The sequence below is a fragment of the Alligator mississippiensis genome, chromosome 1, assembly GCF_030867095.1.
Source record: "Alligator mississippiensis isolate rAllMis1 chromosome 1, rAllMis1, whole genome shotgun sequence".
In the NCBI taxonomy this organism is placed as follows: Eukaryota; Metazoa; Chordata; order Crocodylia; family Alligatoridae; genus Alligator; species Alligator mississippiensis.
Window position 1 is genome coordinate 324,343,040 of NC_081824.1, and position 15,053 is coordinate 324,358,092.

The 15,053-nt window shown below is 42.8% G+C and overlaps 1 protein-coding gene across 4 annotated transcripts in view; it reads left to right on the forward strand.

Moving 5' to 3' along the window:
• GPM6B (glycoprotein M6B) overlaps positions 1-15,053 on the forward strand; it is a 159,196-nt gene that overhangs the window by 13,976 nt on the left and 130,167 nt on the right. The window lies entirely within an intron of this gene.

Below are 15,053 nucleotides of genomic sequence, written 5' to 3' on the forward strand. Positions count from 1 at the left end.
GAGTCCAGAGAAGAGCCACGCGCATGATCAGGGGTCAGGGAAGCAGACCCTATGATGACAGGCTGAGAGCCCTGGGGCTCTTTAGCCTGGAAAAGCGCAGGCTCAGGGGTGATCTGATGGCCACCTACAATTTTATCAGGGGTGATCACCAGTATCTAGGGGAACGTTTGTTCACCAGAGCGCCCCAAGGGATGACGAGGACGAATGGTCACAAACTACTACAAGATCGTTTCAGGCTGGACATAAGGAAGAATTTCTTTACTGTCCGAGCCCCCAAGGTCTGGAACAGCCTGCCGCCGGAGGTTGTTCAAGCGCCTTCATTGAACACCTTCAAGATGAAACTGGATGCTTATCTTGCCGGGATCCTATGACCCCAGCTGACGTCCTGCCCTTTGGGCGGGGGGCTGGACTCGATGATCTTCCGAGGTCCCTTCCAGCCCTAATGTCTATGAAATCTATGAAAATGATTTATAAATCAGATTTTTATTTAAATCAGATGTTTTGATTTATTCATACTTAATTTTTTGTTAAGATTTAAAAAAAATAAACACATAAAGATAGTTTTAAAATGCATTAAAGTTCAAAGATATCACCATAAAATAGGATTATAACTTTTAATTATACTATTTGAGATTATATTTATGTAACCTTTTTAGAAGTTTTATAAATGTCACAGCGGGCCATGAACTATATTGGGGCCCAATCTTATGGGGTTCCCAGAGGCTTCTCTATAAATGGGTAAAGATTAAAGCAAACCACTCAACCCAATGGGATTCAGTGCTCAGTCTAGAAGATCCCATGAAGTATCCTGTGATGCTTAGTTTCAGTTCTTTGGGTAGATGTGATTATCTTTTTATTAGACTAATTAAATAGTTGGGAAAATTGTTCTTTGCAAGCTTTCAGGCACAAATGCCCTTCTTCAGGCCTTGGAAGAGTTTGTCCTCTTCAGAGATAACATACTTGTTAACAGCAGCATATAACAGCACAAGAGATAAAAGACCTGATTACCTACCGATCAGCCCTATTGTCTCTCTAAGTTTGTGTACACACAGTGAAGCCCTTACCTTTCTCTAAAAGTGCAAAGTTTCAAGAAGTTAAATGATTAAAGGATATCAAACAACAAGAATGCCCTTTTTGTAGAAAACAGTAATTAAATTGAGGCTTCCTGATCAGTGATCTTATGTCTTGATTTAGATCAAATCCACCCTGCCTCTATCACTTTTGTTTTAAATGTTGCTCATTTCACATCACCTTTTAAAAGCTACTTTTTTGTATTAGTTTGGGGACTGAAAAAGTTTGAAAGTCTCGTCTTGAAGTGCTGGGACTGCAATTTCTGTTTCTAAATTAGACTGTTCACTGACTCTAATGGGGAAAACCCCTCAATGTTCTGGAACTTTTAATATAGTTTTTTAACATAATTGCATCATTAAAGGACTGCTCTCTAAAAAATTTTTTTTCCTTTAATTGCATCAGGCTGCAAAGGAGCACTTCTGACATCTCATTTGTTAAATCTGATGTGTTCCAGGTCCTGTTCTTCTATCAGGATCCAGTAGCATGGAGCTTTGTACTGGCATGGCATCTCATTGAAGTTGTTTGAGTTTGTGAACTGTTGCCAGGGTCTATGTGGGTAATGTTCTCTGGATTCTAGCTACTCATATTTTAATTTGGTTTTAACAAAGAAATTAAAAGTAAATCCAGTTTCTGTTCTGTAGGGAAAACAGCTATTGGCTCTTTGCTTTGTTTATAAAAAATGTATTTGCATATTAAGCTGGCTAGTCCTGCTACAGGAGTTTAAAATGCTATAACATAATTTGTAGGGGAAGGTAAATAATCTTCTTGAATTACTTAAGTGGATATTACAAAAAAAATGACATGTCAGACATTTGAAGTTTGGTATGATTTGGCACATGCAGGGATCTGCACTTGTTCTTGCTAGCTGTGGATTTTTGATGGCATCCCAACCAATACTAAGATGTGTTGTGTTATGTGGTGGTAGGAAGGCCAAAGCACATAAATAATCCCTCTGAGACGCTTGATTTAGTGTCAGCCTCTAGGACACTTGCATGGAAACTAGCAGTTAAATCTACAGCCTACTGCCCAGGGAAGCAATGGCCATAAGGTACTAAAGGTGATAAATATTTTCATTTTAAACAGATACTTATGTTACTTAAATTCGGTAAATGCTGTGGAGAGAGGACTTCTAATATTTATTTTGTTTTATGCTGTCTTACTGAAACTGGCATTAGTTATTTTCCTAATGCAGCATCGGCTTTCCTTCATAGACTCTTTCTCTCTTACTCCCCACCCTCCTTTTTCTTCAGTTTCAGATTGTGTGGGTATCTGATGCTGCTATAGCTAAGTTTACAAAAAAATATCTAGGCACTTATAACCAGTTCTGACATGGAACTTTATCCTGTCCAGTCATTTTGGTTTGTTTGTTTTTTTTTCCCCACTGTTTTTATTTATTTGGATGTTGCAGTTTTTTTTGGTTTTAAAATTTTGGTCAGTTTGAACAATAGAAACTCATAGCTGATGTCTCGTATTTTTCAAACTGATGTTAACATCCTGCCATGCTACTTCCCTGTATGCTGCCCCTGCTACTTGTACTCCTGCCAAGAAGAGGTAGGGTTTTGTTGTATATGTTTTGTCACAGATTTATTTTTATTCCTTTTGGGGCAGAGATGACAAAAGAGAATGTAGTAGAGAAGATTAATATTTCAAGGTAGAAATGAAAGTTTGCAGGAAAACAAGCCTGAGTGGAATAACTATTTTTATTTCCATCTGACACAGCTGAGCTAACATATTAATATGCTCCTGTAGAATGCGATTTTGAAGGTCATTGGTTTAAATATAGTTTATAAATTTTATAGAGGTGAAAATACTACAAAATCTGAAAGTGAAACTTCCTGAAGATTTCCATTAGCTTTGGGTATAAAGCTGTTGAGTTGTCTTGTATCTCTGCTCCTCCCACTCTACTGTTGTGTGGATCTTTGACAGTTGCTCTAAGAGCCGCAATGTATTGAGAAGCTACTTGTGGTTATGTGCCCAATAAACTTGGGAAAATCTTCCTTTTCTCTCCACTTACCATTCTGTTCCAGTGTATTTACCCAAATACCTAGTTCTTTTGCCCCTACCACTTTGGATAGATTCTTTGTTCTCCAGACCCATAACTCTGAGAGCAATATATTATTAGATGAGGTCTTTATGACCTACTGTGTAGTACTGGTACTATATCTTTATTTTTTCTGTTGCATTCTCCCCACCCCTTATTTCTGTTTTCTAGTCCGCTTCAATCCTCCAAAGGGTTTGAACCCAACCCTTAAGGTTTTCTTCTCACTGAGCTGTGGGGCAGGAGACACTGTTTTGTTGCTCTCAGCTGTAAGGTTGAAGCTGCACATTATACTTAGACTATTATAAATCTGTGGAATGTGAAGCTATGTTAAAGTTAGAACATGCTGTAAGCAGTCGCATGTTAAGGGCTAATGCTATTTCTTGCCTGAATGTCTCTGACTTACCCCTGCTCACCAGCACTCTAGACTCTAGTGGTATGGCTAGAAACCAGGACACCTGGACTTTATCCCTAGTCAGGGTGGGGGGCCTGGGAACTGGAGGACTGGGTTGCTGGAGGACTGCAAATTTATTCACTTTATCTTCATAAAGCAGACTGAAGTTACCCTAACATGAACTGGGTAGTATGGTCCAGAATTAACCCTTGCCTGAAGTGGTGTAGTGTGGAGAGGCTCAAAGGGCACTTAGCATGAGTTAATTAACTTTAACATGTTGAGGCTTGTGTTTTTAAGTGTAATACCCTTAGTGTGTTCTAGTAACTTCACACTTTAGCTTTGTGGTGGGCAATTATTTCAGCTGGAAGGCTGCTTAAAGACTTTTGGTGAGCTGTCAAGGACCTCAAGGGTAGCCCCACCCCCTGACTGGTGCCTCACCCCCTGATTTTTTTTTTTTTTTTTTTTGCCATTTTGGGACAAAAGTCCCACCTCCTAACTCTTCACGTTTACCACCAGACCTTTGCCCCTCCCCCCCAGAAGTACTCCTTTTGGGAGGGGGTTTGCCATCTTGGGACCAGAAAAAAACCAAATCGTATACTAGAAGTCAGATATCTGCAATAAAATAATTTAATTAAACTTTATTTTTTTTTTTTTAAATTTGTCCTGATTTGTGTGAAATGCTGGGAGCAGAGCTAGATTAACCCTTTAGTAAATGGCCCTGGGCAAACAAACTTGTGGGCCCCGGGTCATTAGAGACTGCCCCCCACCACCACCCTGGCACTGCCACCAGCAGGGGGCGGGGCTTGGAGTTGGTGGCAAGACCAGCAGAGAGGGCAGGGAAGGGAAGGGAGGCAGATGGGCCACTTGTGCTGCCACCGTGGAGGGAAGGACCGGAGCCCCCTGCAACTTGGGGCCCAGGGGAGGGGAGGGGAAGGGAGATGGATGAGGCCATTAGTGCCGCTGCCACAGTGGGAATGACCAGGGCCCTCCTGCAGCCTAGGACCCTAGGCATGTGCCTAATTTGCTTATGTGTTAATGTGGCCCAGTTTGAGAGCCCTATGGAGGTGGAAGCACAGAGCTCACCTGGTCTAATGGCATGCAACCCCTAAAAGCCTGTCCCATAGACTTTCAGAGGAGCAGTCACAGTCCAGTAAGAATTGTTTGTTTTTTTTTTTGGAGGGGCCCCATGGGCCAGATAGAATGGCCTGGCAAGCTGGATCCAGCTCGCAGGCTGTATTTTGTCCACCCCTGCTTTAGCTGGTAGTAGCCATGACTTCAGTTATAGCGGTGAATGGCTAATGAGTATATATTTAAAGTAGTGTCCATACCGGTATAAACTGTAGTAGCTATTGAGGTATATTGTTGACTCTCACCAAATATTCTTTCTTGTGATAAAGGAAATTTAATGTGGGAGAAAAATAGTTTAGAGAGAAAGATGTGGGAGAGTGTGGTTTAAGCCAAAAAAGGGGGAAATTGTTGGAAATAAGTTTCAAGACTTGGCTGTACCTTTTCCCATGGTAATGTGGTAGTACAGCATGTGTGGATTATAATATACTACCAAAGCCAACAGGAAGGACACAGATGCTAGTATTAAGTAACATAACTTCTTTCCTATGACCAATCTCTGAAGTGTAGAAAAGGAAATAGAAGGGACAAGTATATAAACAAAAGAGAATACTTTGTATCTGATGTTTCTTTGTCCTGAAGTTAACTTCTTTAGGAAAAATGGGTGTACTTGTCTATATGAACATACCTATCCAGGTTACACACTACAGTACTGGGATCATAGCTTTTGCCATCCTAGCTGCTCTGCTGTATCAGCTCAGTCTCGTAAAACCTTAGCCTGGTGTGTTTTTTCTTATAGTCATAGTTGTACTAGATAATTAAAGTCCTTCACCCCAGAACGATACTAGTCTTTATTTTTGGAACTGATATGGGAGAATTCCTGTTACTGTGTAGTTTTAGTAACTCTTTTGTTGGTCATTGCAACTGCGGTCAACACCTGAATTTGTAATTAATGTGGTATATGGTCCTGGGGGCCTTGAGGACTCTGCTTCTGGGTATTTAAATGGTTTTGGCACATTAAGAAAGCTGTTAAGCTATTCTCCTTTTATAGCAGAAACAAATGGCTCTGTTGTTTGTATCTTTCAAGCTTAATCAACTGTGATTTGATTTGTTTTGTATTGAAAAGTGACTGCAATGAGGAATCCTCAGATGATAGACCAGGATGCACTCTATATGTGGCTTTCAGCACAAGCTGAGAACATCAAGCACTCTTTGCCAGATGCAGGATCTAACTCCAAATCTTTCTCAGTCATCAGAGTTTAAGGGGCTCTATTCCAGATTATCTCGGAAAAAACGTTTTCCTCCTCAATTTTGACCCTATCAAGACTGCTGGACTCCTCCAGGATACTGGGGTTAATGTCATCTAGGATGGAGCTTGTAAGAGCAGAAATTCAGGCTTTCTGGCAGCTGATCTTCTGCTCCAAAGAAACCAAAATAAAGAAAGACTTCTGAACTTTTAGAATAAAATATAAAACAGAATTATCCATTTGCATGAGTCTTCCCACAGTAATTTCTTGTAGATGGTGTGTATGCTATTGAAGTTCTCACTTGGAATGATATGAAGGAAGGCAAAGCTAGTTCTTAAACTCATTGGACTTTATGATTTTGGATGCTTTGGATGTTCTGTAAATTGCCAGGTGAATAACAATGTATAGTAGAGAGGTGTGTCAGGACAGAACAGGATTAAATACAGGTGATTAAAAACCTTTTTGTTTATTGATTTAGGCTTTCTTTTTAAAATGAAATTCATACCATGGTAGCATCCAGGCATTTTAAGTAATGTACATCATCTCTTCACCCAATGAACCCCAAAACAGTACTGCACATAACCTTCTGGGAACCTTTATTCTGGTATAGACCACACAACTGCTCTTTGCCATTCCCATCACATTTTATACTTCTATTCCATGTTCACTTGTCTTTGGGTTCCCATAAACTAGCTATTAACTTAATTTCTAAAGTACAAAGTATCAGCCTTGCAAGGTTTTAAATTCCAATAATTCCCTATTTTGGTTAAGTTAGCACTGAACTAACTCAATGACTTGCCATCATTGGGTGTGTCTACACATGCATTCATGCGCTATTGTTACTGCGCCTTAAGTTTGCCTGTAATAATGGCTACTAACTCAAGGTGTAATAACTGGTGCCACTGCACAGTAGTGCCAGCGCATGGGTTTTTTTAGTGATGTTAATGCACAGTAGAATAAGTCTACTGGACACTTAATATCTTGTAAATGCGCTCAGTTTTTCACACAATTACATATAGAGGTTACCTGTAATGCATGTTATGTGAGTTTGAGCTAGAAAGTTTTGGCATTTCTTAATGTTTGGAATGGCTGCTGTTCCCTCCTGTCACTTTTCTCAATAGTGCCAACAAGCTTGACAATCAAGCAGGTAAGAGCTGCAGTGCTGGAGCTGCAGCAGCTTCTTCCCATGGCTACAGCCAAGCACCTGAGTGAGAGAGTGCTGAAGCTGCAGCTGCATTGTGGGAAAAAGCCTGACACTGGGCACTTGGCTGCCACCACTGGAACAAGCTACGGTGCTGCTCAGGCTCTATCAAGGCTGGTTGGCTGCTGCTGCAGAAAGTTCCCTCCTCACAGCCAGAGTTGGGGCAAAAGTCTGCAGACCAGATCCAGCCTATAGACTGGATGTTTGAAACCTCCAACTTAAACCAAAAGAGAGCTGCTTAGCCACTTTAAAATTAACCTGTATTGATTTAGAAGAACCTGCTGTGAATTAGGGTATTTAGTGTTTGCTGGCAAAAGCCCTGTTTAAAGTTAAATCTCTTCAAAGAATTTTGATTTTTTTGGGGGGTGGGAGAGAAGAGGCTGTTTTTTGGGGGGGGGGGGGTTATAAGACTCTGAAATTAATTTTCTTTTAAAAATGTTTATGAAGCTGCATACTTTTAAAGTGAAAATGACTCCAGTAGCTCAGCAAATTTTTGACAGGGTTCATAATATTGATAACACCCCTTGCTGGAATAAAGCATGGAATGATAGCTAGGGATCTGTAGAACACCTGTAGTACAAGAGCTGCAACATGGTCTAAGTACAGACAGTCAAAAAAGTTCAAGGCTGAATCAATTTAATCTTTGCAGGTTAGTCTAAACTGCATAGATTGAACTGAGAAAAGTGAACAGACATCTACTTTTTAATGCTGGAAATACAGCCATGTGTCTGCAGTGGTTCAGGTTAGAAGCTGGGTGGCGCTAGAGCAAGCTTTTCTTCCCTTCGCAGTGACTGGAAGGCTAGAGGAAAGCCGGGAGAGAAGCCCTCCAGGCTTTTCCCCTCTCCTTCCTTGAGCTGAGGTGGGGTAGGTGTGTAGCCAGGCCCTGGTAGGCCCACTGAGTATGATGGGGGGGGGGGTGTAAATCTGCACTCTGGCTTGCATAGACCCCAGCCAGGAAACCCCTGCAGGGGATGGGGGAAGCAGCCCCTGCCAAGCTTTTCCTCTGCTCCCTGTGGGGGGAGGGGCAAGCCAGCACACTGAGGGGGAGGGGAGGGGGTTTAAACCTCCTCCTCTTCCTGCACAGGACCCTAGCTAAAGTCTGCATGGCAGGGGTGCAGCAGCCCCTGCTAGACTTGTCCCCACTCTCTGCTGGAGCAGAATGGGTGGGGGCATAGCCAGGGCCCCGGCTGGCATGCTGAGGGAGGCTTGTTTAAACCAGCTCCCCCACCTGCATGAGACCCCCAGCCAGGGTCTATTTGACAGGGGTAAAACAACCCCTACCTGACTTTTCCTTACTTGCCACTTGAGCAGGGGTGGGGGTGTGGCCAGGGCCTGGCCATCATGCTGAGGTGGGGGGGAGGGAGAGGGGTTTAAAACCCACCCCCCTCTCCTCCACCTCAGTGTGCCAGCTCTGGGCTGGGCTTGGCCATGCCCCACCCCCTCTACTTGGGCAACAATTGAGGGAAAAGCCTAGCAAAGGCTGCTCTGCCTCTCTCAGGCAGAGCCCAGTGGGGGTCCCAAGCGGAATCTCTCGCCCCCACCTGCTCCTCAAGGAGCTGGAGTAGTGATAGTGCTCTGGCTAGGGAGCACAGGAGCGGGGCCAGCTCTGTTCTCTGGAGCAGACAGCCTAACCCAGGGCTGCAAAGCATCATGGGATGCTGGGGAACTGAGTTAACTTGAACCAGGAAGGAATCTGGGACAGAAGTTCCATAAACCGGTTTGACCTAAATCAGTTAAATCTGATACTACATTCAACCATGATTATCTTAAACCAGTATTGACCATTTTGAAAGCAGTTTATGTACATTGAGGCTAAGTACAGATAGTCAGAAAGCCTGAGGTTGAATTGATTCAGTCTTTGCAGGTTAATCTAAGCTACAGAAATTAAACTGAGAAACAACTGGACAGACGTTCACTTTTAATTCAGGAAATGCAGCCATGTGCCTTCAGTGGCTCAGGCCAGAGGCTAGAGGGTTCTAGAGCACAGCTCTCTGACATGTAGCCAGCATGGGCTATGTGTTTGCTTCCTTTTTCTGCTGCCCCTAAATTCTCTGGGATTTGCAGTCCAAAATCACAACTGCAGGACTATGCAGGGCTGTTTATCACTTCCTCTTCCTGTTTCCAGGTGCCTCTGGGATTTGTAGTCCACAGTTGCAGCCAACAGTACATTTTTAGCAGGTCAGGTCAGGGCAGGGCACCTCTGTACTTGAGGGAAGGGAAATTTAACCCCTCTCCCTGACCCTAGACCCCAGCTGGGGCCGGGAAGGCAGTCCTTGCCTCCCCACTCCCTCAACCCTTCTCTGCTGAAGCAGACAGTACACCCCAGTGCTGGGCTGGAAAGCATGCTGGGATGCTGGGGGACTCGAATTTAACTTGAACCAGGAAGGGGTCTGGGATAGAAGTTTCATAATCTGGTTTAACCTAAATCAGTTATCTGATACTACATTCAACCAGGTTTATCTTTAAACCAGTTTTGGTAATTTTGAAACTGGTTTATGTGCACTGAACTTCTGATCTGTTACAAGTTTAGACCAATTTCTGATGATTTTAAACTGGTTTGTGTAACTTCTGTCCCTAGCCATGAGTACTGAAAAGGTGGTCTGCACCATAAATACAATGAATACTCTTACACTGACCATTTAGCACAAATTATTAATGTAGCAACTCCCTATTTAGGAGAGAATTTGTAGAACGTTGCTATCTTGACCTGTTACATAGAAACATGAGTAAAACTGTAGTGATGGATTATATTCATAATCCTTAGGGTTGGAAAAGACCTCAGGACTCATCTGGTTCAACCCCATGCGTGGAGGTGCTACTCCTAAATCCTCCATCTCCAGTGCTTATACAATCCTTTTTTTGAAAACCTCCAATGAAGAGATTCTACAACTTCCTTGAAGTCTGTTCTACTGTCTCATTGTTATAATAGTAAGAAAGTACTTCCTAATATCAAATCTAATTATTTATCACATTGGTAGTCCTCTTATGGATTACCTGTAGCTACTTGCAGGAAACATTATGACACCATTCTTGGTTGCATGAACTGGTCATGTCTGCAGTCAAGAAACCCTAAAGGTGCATGCCACTTCTAAAAAGTATTTTCCCCTTGTTGGACTAGAGACTAATTAACTCATGTATTGTTTTTCTTTGGAATGAGGTTGTTTTGAAAGTTCACTTGGAGGTGCAGGTGATGTAGTTCATGTTTAAAGTTGATTGTTTATTTGGCACCTGAGCCCAGCAGCATTTAGTGTAATTGGTTTAATAAAATTACTGCACAAGCCAAAAATGCAGCACAAGAAAATTTTTATATTGAAGTTCTGATGTCAGACTACTGAAGCTCTCTTACTGATTTATAGCGTGATAATTTCTCGTTAGCTGTGTTCTTACACTACATCCTCATGTCTTATACAAAGGAAATGTATGTGACTTATTACAAGAGATCACTGAAAATTTTAAGTTAAACAAAATTGTTGGCATTTTGCTGTTACTGTAGTTGCAAGCACCGAAGCTTTGTGTCGCCCTCTCGCAGTCAGGGTGGCTAGGATCTGGAACCAACTTCCAAGGGAAGTGGTGCTTGCTTCTACCCTGGGGGTCTTTAAAAGGAGGCTAGATAATCACCTTGCCGGGGTTGTTTGACCCCAGCATTCTTTCCTGCCCGTGGCAGGGGATTGGACTTGATGATCTGCTTGGGTCCCTTCTGACTCTATCAACAATGAAACTAAGTTGTGTGCAAATTTTTGCCTTGGGGAGTTGCACTGTACTGTTTTGGATTTATGGTAGAAGATGGGGGGGTGGGGAAATGAGTGCTTATTGTTTTTAACTGTGGTTGTGTCAATACTTTACAATGGCAAAATATATTTGCTAAACTATTGTTCATGTTATACAAATGCACTTTTTCTGTCTGAAAGAAGGCTAGAATTGCTTGACTGCTACTGATATTTCTTAAATCACTTCAAATGCAAGCAGCAATGACTTCCTAAACCTTTTCTTCAGTTCTGTACTAGAGTGTCTTTTAAGTTGACTTGTGTGCCTCTGTACAGCAAGATCCTATATAATCTGTATCTTCTGGTAGTGAAACAAGTGTTGTTGTTGTTGTTGTTTTGTTAATATTGCTTATTTTTGCAGCAGTTGAAGCTGATGTTGGCAGAGGAACAAAAACAGACACCTTTTTTGCTCCCCCCGCCCCACAACCTGAAGTGTCTATCTATCATACACATTTTACAGTCCTCTTATAAGAGATTGGTAGCCCAGTTTGGGTAAAATAACAACACAAATGCTGTGCCATATTTATTTCGGAGAATAAAAAGAAATGTATTCATTTTCTATTGGAATAATAATTGCATTAATTACAAATTTGCAGTTCCGTTTTGTATCACACCTTGGAAAAACCAGTAAGAACGTATCTCCCTCATTTTTCTCTAAAGGGACAGCAAAGTGTAGGCTGTACAATAACATTACATTTGTAAAGATAAGACTCGCTCTGCAATTCAATTTCCTTCCTCCTTTTTAATGACAAAATAAAAGGTAAACTCATTGCATGTTGGCTACACACGGTACTTCCTGCTGCTTTCATCCTGTGCCTCCTGGGGAACTCTCTAGTTCTTTAAGGGGCATTTCAGGATTGATGCACAAAAAATGTGACAGTATTATCTTCCTTCTCACATAGGCAAGGGTTTTTGGGGTGATATGTTATTGCACCAGCTGTATCATTTGGATAAAATTAGATAAACAGGGCAGATCTGCAGAGTGTTGCAGAGGGGTGTATTTAACATTCCCTGCTGGTGAGTTGTCTTGCACCTATGGCTATATACTAAGAGACCCTCTGCACCTGCAAGTAAAAGTGCACTGGGATCCAATGTGCAACCTGCACAATTGCAGCTCCTGTCATGTCACACATGCATGGAGGGAGGCATGATTGTGGGATTGCAAATCGGATGCTATCACGCTATATTACCAGTGCAGGGGGAGTATGACCCCGAGCTCCACCTGCACCAACAAGAAGTCCCCTCAGCTGATGGGACTCCCAGTTGTAGGGGCATGCCATGTACCTCGCTGCTTGGATTACCACAGCAGTTGGGTGGGGTTCCCTTGTGGCTGGGAGATCTATAACAGCTGCAGTCTCTTAAGTGCAGGGGTGTGTGGGTGCCCTGTCAGGTGGGAGCTCCCAGGCTCAGGGGTGCACATGGGCTCCCCACCTGGAAGGCCCTATCGGCTGATGAAGCTCCCAACCACAGAGGCCCCTGGTCACCCATTCAATTAATGGCACGATAGGAAGCAGCTACAAAAATATTGTACATTTTGTGGAATAACTCTGTAGCTTATTCTTTATATCAAGCCATTAATAGATTGAATGTGTGGCTGGAATACCACTTAAGACATTAACTGGTTAATAATGCCTTAAGCATAACATGTAGATGGGGGTTCAAAGGAGGGCAAGGGTAGATATTAGCTTCATTTTTTTTTCCTTCGTGTTTTCTGCGGATTTAGCTCCTGCTAGTACCCTATGGGAGCACCATTATTAGGAATGACTGTATCCACGAGCTCAGCATCCTCCCTGATCACATTCCTTTCCCAGCCATTGTATTGTGTACATCCAAGTTGTCACAAATCATTAGATCAGATTAATGTTTAAAGATCATTTGGGGGTTCTTTGTATTTATATTCTGTTTTATGAGCCACTGGTTAGGCATACTTACTTGTGGTTTTCAGACTTCTCTCCTCTGTTATAATGGATAGAAATGTAATTTTTTTAAATGAAAACTGAGATTCTCATTCAGTTGACTTTGTCCAGGGGCTTAAAGGAATGCCCCAAAGAAAGAAAATCAGAAGAGGTAGCAAAACTGCCTCCAGTGTGCATCTCTTCCTGGGCAAGACTCATCCTTTTTGGTTGCCTTGGCAGTAAGGCAATGCGGGCTGTTTTACACCTCTTGCTCTCTTTTATGGTTCTTGCACTGATGTGGGTTTTCACCAGGATTTACATCAATAGGTATATGAGAAGAGAACAGCCCCTGGGTAAATATAGTCCAGCTAAAGCTGTGTGGGTTTTTTGTTTGTTTTTTTGGGTCCTCCCTCCCCCCACCCCCCAATACATTTTTTCAGGTGGGATTTGGGAGGAAAAGTTTTTAGAGGGGGTTCTTGGCTTTCAGTTTCCCATGGAACCTATACTTTAACATACCATGAGTGCTTCTTTTGCTCTATCTAGAACTATTTTTTCATGTTTTGACAGTATAGCTGCATTTTCAATTTTAAATCTCCCTACCCCCCAAGTTTCTATGCATATTACTTCCACTAGGGATGCACCAATTGAGATATTTTTGGGGCTGATTACCGATGGCCGATTTTTGAAGGGGGCATGTCGGTCAATACTGATCCAATTTCTGAAACCAGCCTGGAAGCTTGGAGAGCAGATCAAGGCCTCTGCAGTGAGGGAGGAGCCCAGCGGGGCTGGGGCAGGGGGTGGAGCAAGCCCTGACCAGCCAGGGCAGGGGTGGGGGAGCATGGGATGGAACTGCAGCTTGTCGGGGGGTCAGCTCCCAAAGCTGCGCACCACTCGTCTGGCAGCTCATCTGGCACTCGCCTACCTGTCCAGTAGCTTCTGCCCCTTGTCCAGGAGGGCATGAGAGGGTTGTGCCCCTGGATCTGAGTGGGGCAGGGTGGGCTGGGGCCAGCGCTGTGCAGGGTTCTTCCCAGTCCAGCCCCCCTCCTATGCTGTCCTGGGAGAGCAGTGGGAGCCACTGGATGAGTGGCACACAGTGGTGGGAGCCACCCCCCCCCCCCGACGAGTCACAGCTCTGCCCTGCACCCCCTTCCCCCCACCCCAGCTGGGCAGAGCTTGCCCCAGCCCCACTCCTTCCTCACCGCAGGGACCGTGATCTGCTCCCACATTCCCCTTCCCTCCCCCTCCCCTTCCACCACAACAGACTTACCAGCTACATGCAGCTCTTCAAGCTGCAGGGCAGTGCTCCTCAATGCCTACATGCTCTGCTGTGAGTGTGCGTATGCATGAGCCATTTATCAGCCAAATTATCAGCCATATCAGGCCGATTTCCAATACAGACAGTTTTCTTTATATCTGTGCTATTCCAATATCGGACTAATGTATCAGCGTACTTCTAACCCCCATACTTTCCACCTTGTAAAACAAGATGGGAGCAATGAATTGCTAGACCAGAGTCTAAAATACCATTATATAACAGAGCCTTGCATTTCCAAGCAGGAACCAGGAGGGGTGTGAATATAGTTTATATTGATTTTTTTTTTCTTTTTTTTTTCTAAATTTAGTTTTCTGTGGTATCTAGTTTATTAATGCATGTTTTAAATTTAAAACTTATACATTTTGGGTAAACTTATCCAGAGTACAGATGAAGACATTATGACTGACAGCAATGTGAGCTTTGTGTTCATCATTGTCTCAACTCTGCATGTTTCTGATGATGGCTAAGAAAGAGAAGTGATTGGTGAGTCAGACAGGTCCAAGGGGCTAAATTAGGTTTTGTTCAACTAAACAATGGTGCTTTTTAATCAACAATGACTTTTGTGGGCAGTCTGCTCTTCTTCCTTCTTCCCCAAAGCCATAACAAAAACAAGTGTTTTCATTTGGGTCATGTCATAACACTTGTCCTTCACTAAGACAGTAGAGAGGGATTGCTGCAATGTCTCTTATTTTCAGCAAGTGTATAATGTGGCTCGAACACCATGGGTTTAGTGGGGCATCACATGGTTATGGGGTGGAGTGAAGGGGGGGTGTCCACTTCATTACCCCTCAATTAGCTGAAAGAAATAAGAGCACTTTTTTTTTTTTTTTTTTTTTTTTTTTTTTATAACTATGTATGCAGTTTTCTGTGAAATTCTATTCACCAGATCTACACCACTGCAAATATTAATCCTACTTTTAAATTATGCTGGGTTTTGTTTTTCTTTGTTTGTATATGTGCATTAGGCTGTCACATGAGGTAACTATTTAGCAAAATATTCCTGTCTTCTCCTTTCCACTTCCAAATGTTGCCCCTGGGTTCTGTAGTTAGTAAATGTAATTAA